Source organism: Sceloporus undulatus, chromosome 2 (genome assembly GCF_019175285.1).
Source record: "Sceloporus undulatus isolate JIND9_A2432 ecotype Alabama chromosome 2, SceUnd_v1.1, whole genome shotgun sequence".
NCBI classification, from domain to species: Eukaryota; Metazoa; Chordata; class Lepidosauria; order Squamata; family Phrynosomatidae; genus Sceloporus; species Sceloporus undulatus.
In genome coordinates, this window is record NC_056523.1 from 182,856,577 (window position 1) to 182,861,872 (window position 5,296).

The 5,296-nt window shown below is 47.2% G+C and overlaps 2 pseudogenes; one reads left to right on the top strand and one right to left on the bottom strand.

The window, feature by feature from the left end:
* Positions 1-73: 73 nt before the first annotated feature.
* LOC121920814 lies at positions 74-513 on the bottom strand (annotated as a pseudogene).
* Positions 514-5,206: 4,693 nt separating this feature from the next.
* The window catches only part of LOC121920812, a 4,181-nt pseudogene continuing 4,091 nt past the window's right edge, over positions 5,207-5,296 (top strand).

Genomic DNA, 5,296 nt, shown 5'->3' on the forward strand with positions numbered 1-5,296 from the left:
GGCTTTTAGTGGCCGAGTTGGGGCAAGGAGCCTGCCGAGTCCTAGCCTAAGATTCATCTCATGCATAAACAGAGCCAATGCAGCTCTTTACTGAAAAAGGGGTGGCCCTGAAAAGGGCCTTTGGGTTTGGTGGTGGTGACCAGGGGGTCTTTCTTGGGGCGGGCGCTCAGCCCCCGAAGGCGTAGAGGGTGCGTCCCTGCCTCTTGAGGGCGTAGACGAAGTCCATGGCTGGTTGGACGGTCTTGCGCTTGGCGTGCTCCGTGTAAGGACGGCGTCGCGGATGACGTTCTCAGGAAGCCTTGAGCACCCCCCGCGTCTCCTCGTAGATCAGCCCCGAGATCCGCTTCACGCCCCGCGGCGGGCCAGGCGCCGGTGGCCGGCTTGGTGATCCCCTGGATGTTGTCCCGGAGCACCTTCCGGTGACGCTGCGCCCCCTTTGCCCAGGCCCTTCCCGCCTTTGCCTCGTCCTGACATAGCTGCAACCTACACGAATCTCTTCCTCCCTCCGAACAAACGCTGTGCCTCGGCGCCGGCTATTATATTGCCTATTATCCGACCAGAGGGAAAACTGAAGCAACCCACTCGCCCGGCCCTCTCTGCCAGCCTGCGACGCTGACGTCACAATCGGATCCCTCCTCCGCGCCAGCTCCATGCTGTTTGGACTTCGCCAATGAGGTGCAGAGACGTTTCGAAGCAGCCAATGGGAAAGCGGGTGCTGCTGTTCAACTGGAAGAGGACGCCTTGCCGCCTTTCTGCGTTTCAAGAAGAATTCCTTTATGCAAGACATTTCCGTGCTTCCTCCTCCTCTTCCTTTTTGTCGCTATAAATCAATGGAGGTCAAGCAGTCTGTATTCGAAGGTTAGGACCAAGAGAAACAGGGTGGGGAAAGGATTATGAGACTGTATATTATATATATCTCTATCTGCCTCCCTATCAATGTAGACAACGAATTGAAAGGTGCAATTTTGGATCAGAGTCGGAGAGGTCTGAACATTGGACTAGGGATCCAAGAGACCAGAGTTCAAATCTTCGCTCAGTCGTGGAAATCCACTGGGGGACCTTGGGCAACTCTCTCAGCCTTTGAAGAAAGCAATGGCAAACCTCCTCCGAACTTGCCAAGAAACCCCTACTATGATAAGGGTTGCTACTGAAGTCAGCTATTGAAGCCAGCGTGGTGTTCAAGTGTTTAGCAGGACTCTGGAGACCAAGGTTTGAATCCTCATTCAGGTCCAAAACACACTGCAGAAATAATCCACTTTCAGACCACTCTATCTGCCTTGTTTCGATGCCAGAGAATTCTGGGAACTGTAGTTCTGTGAGACATTTTGCCTTCTCTGTCAGAGAGCTCTGGTGCCCTAATAAACTACAGCTCCCGGAATTTCCTAGCAGGGTCTCAAACTGGATTATTTCTGCAGTTTGTTTTGGACTTCAGTCATTGAACCCACTGGGTAGTTTTGGGCAAATCACACGCTCTCAGCCTCACCGAGAGGCAAAGACAAACCCCCTCTGAACAAAACTTGCCATGAAAATGCCTTGATTGTTTTACCAGAAATGAATTTTAGGTACACAACAAGAACAACAACAATAAAAGGGTTGCTATAAGTCGGTAATGATTTTGGAGACACTCTACTCAGCCATATTTTGAAAACCAGCACTATATGTGTATGTCTAGTGAGCCGGAAAGAAAGAAGTGGATGATAGTTGGTGAATGAATCACTCACTACATCTGAGAGGATCTGAACACTAAATTTTGTTTGATCCCGTTCTCTTTCTTTCTTTTAAAAAACGTTTGTGCAAAACAGAAACCATTGCCACTTATTGAAAACCATCAAGAGACCCACCAGTAGAGACAAATCTCCCTTCTGTCCCTTCCTGGTAAAGGAAACTCTATGTGTTAAATCTATAACTGAAAATCCAGTCATTTTTAGACCTCTTCCTTTGGCCTCAAACACCAGTCCAACTAATGTACTTGTTATGAAACCCAAGCCCATCAATATAATAGTGAAGGGGCTGGGGGAATAAAATCAAAGCAGAAAAGTATATAGAGAGGTGTTTTTTTGGTGGGGAGGGGGAGTTGGTTCTACACTAAACTGTTAAATAGAGACTTCATTATCAAACAAAAGTGGATGAAATCACTTTATGAAGTGACAAGCGTTCTTTCGGTAATATCTTCTAACAAGTTCATAGGTAATATTTCAAGGGCAATAAAAACTAAAACAGACCCCAAATAAGTGCTAAATCTAGGGATCATAAGATCAAACTTTGCAGTGCTGGCTCTGAAATAGCCACTTTTTTGAAGCACCACAGAAATAAGGAGAGCCTTTAGAAAATATCTGTTGAAAATTATCTCAACCATGTGTGCTGGCTTAGGTCTTCCCAGGTATATGAAAACTTCTGAATAAGTGGCCCATCTCATTCAGTGTCATCCCTTCTCTGAAAGGCAGTGCTATTCTTGGTTCTCACCAAGCCATCTTTGCCAATATTTTTGTTCCTTTTAACCAATGTGTGTGTGTGTGTGTGGGGGAACTGAGTGGCCTTCCAGTTGTTGGACTACAACTCTCATCATCCCTAGCCACAACAGTAAGTCAGGCTAGGAGTTATAGTGCAGCAATATCCAGCGGGCCACATACTTCCCACCCCTACTTTTGAACTAAATTTTTCAGATAACATCCCCTTGCTCATGATGTTGTGACTAGATAATTGACTGAGGCGACATAGAAGATGAATGTGACTCTACTGTTGCAACAGCTTCATTAGTTACCAGTCTGTTTCTAGGCTCAAATCAGAATGCAGCTCTATTATCAATTGGCTTCAGAATAAAGGATATTACTATCTAATGCAAGGCAGTCCAGGCTTTGTGATGTTCAGGGGATGCCCATCACTTGGCCCTGTCATCCTCAGAGGCAGAACTGGTGGTGAAAACAGAGCGAATGCTCCCAGACTCTGGAATCCCCTGCTATCTTCTTCCTTTTTCTGTTATACTTCTTCTGGCAGACAAAAAACAGAAAGGCCAAAAGAAAGCTGCTTCAGGTCACTTTGGAGGTATGCTGTTTAAGTGATGCATGCGTCCTAAGAGGCTGGAAGCCACGCCAAAGCCATGCTCCAGTCCTAAGGACTGGAGCACAGCTTTGGTGCAGCTTCTGGCCTCTTAAGATGCATGTGTCCTCACATTCGGCCAGGGACAAGAAGAATCGGGAATCCCAGTTGTCCTGATTGCCCCAATTGAAAGGATATGGAAGTGCTGTTACTCAACTGTAATGTGAACTGATGAAGAATCAGCGTGGTGTAATGGTTTTTGAGCATGGGTATGATTCTGGGAGACCAGGGTTTGAATCCTTGTTTGGCCATGGGTAATTCCTTGGGCAAGTCACATTCTTTCCTCTTCAGAGGAAGGCAAAAGGCAAACAAACTCTGAATAAACCTTGTTAAAAAAAGAACTTGATAGGACCTCTTTAGGGTTGTCAAGTCAGAAACAACCGGAAGGCACACAAAGACAAGAATGTAAACTAATGCTATCTGCCCCTAGTTCAGTGGGACTCTGAGATCTAACTACAGAGCTGGGGGATAAAGTGTATCCCTCCTTAGCCATAAAAACTCACTGGGTGACTTTGGGCCAACCCAGGCTGACCCACCTCACAAGGTTGTTGTTAGGATGAAAATGGGGGAATGGCCACATATGCAACATATGCAATCCAAAATAGTTCTCGTTGGTAGTATATGTTACCTCTGTGGTCTAGTGTACAGGTGTGGTGTAGTGGTTTGAATGTTGGATCACAGTGGTCTCCAAACTGTGCCCTTTAAGAGATTTTGGACTTCAGCTCCCAGAAGCCTCAGCCATGTTGGCCAACAGTCTAGCATTCTGGGAGCCGAAGTCTAAAACCCTGTAAAGGGTACAATTTGGGGACCACTGGATTAGAACTCTGAGAGATCCAGGTTCAAATTCCTGCTCAGCCATGGAAACCTTACTGGGAGGCCTTGGGAAGGTGACACTTTCTCAGCCAAAGAGGAAGCCAATGGGAAATCGCCACTGAACACCTCTACTATTTTGGTAGGGGTAGTGTGCTGTAGTGGCTTGATGCTTTGGGGAAACCAGGGTTTGTCATCTACTACACAGTGAAAAGCCAATGAGAGACCTTAGGCAAGCCGAATTCTCTTAGCCTCAGAGGAAGGCAATTCCAATTTTTTTCCAGAGTAAACATTGCCAAGAAAACTCAGTGGTTTACAAGGGGTCTAGGAGAACTGAGTTTGGATCTGTGTTGAGTCCTGGAAATCCATTGGCCAACTCTGGGCAAGTCACATTCTCTCAGCCTCAGAGGAAAGCAAGGGCATGCACTCTCTGAGGAAATTCTGCCGAACCCTTAAGATAGCCTTGTGTTAAGCTAATTTGAAGGGACACAGAATCAGAGTAGGAAGGGACCACAAGGACCCTGCCAAGCAGAAAGGCATAGTCTTTGAAACCTTGTGGACTTAAAAGGTAGCTTGCATTTTTACTGGCAACACTTTCCCCCCCAAATCTATCGCCCAACAGCAACAACCCAACCCATATGCATCTGAGGAAGCGGACTAAAGTCTTTGAAAGCTCATGCTGCCAGCTTCTTTCTTTCAGTGAGTCTCAAAGGTGCTACAAAATCTCTCTACATAACGAACCCAACACACTGTTTGGGTCAGTCATCTTAGGGCACATCTACACTGTATAGTTGGGCACCACTTAAAGCGCTATACAGTACTGTAGTTCCATCCTGCGGCATCCTGGGATCTGTAGTTTTACAAGGCCTTTATAACCTTTCTCTGCCAAAAGGGGCTGGTGCCTCACAAAGAACTACAGATCCCAGGACTCGGTAGGATAGCGGCATGGCAGTTAAAATGCTGTAACAAGCTGCATTATTTCTTTAGTGCAGATGAACCCTTGCAAGCAGTATTTAAAAGGAAAACCCTCTCTAGTTTTGCAACTGCCGGGGGAGGGGCTTTGCAGCCCATTCCGGATGCGCGCGCATATGCAAATGAGAACCCTGGGGCTTCCCTAGTTTCAAAAGGAGGGCAGCGTTCTCTCTTCCTCTGATTGGACAGCCTCAGGAGTCTCTGCGTTCCATTGGGCCGTTGTGACGTCACAATGCCACGGCCAATCAGAGGCGTCGTTTTTGGAGCCGCTGGGAAGATATAAAAGGCCCCCTGAGTGTTGGGTTTCTCCATAGTTCGCTGACTTTCTGAGTGGGAGGATCTCGCCTGAGGGAAGGAGGAGAAAAAGGAAAATGTCCGGCCGCGGGAAGCAGGGAGGCAAAGCGAGGGCCAAGGCCAA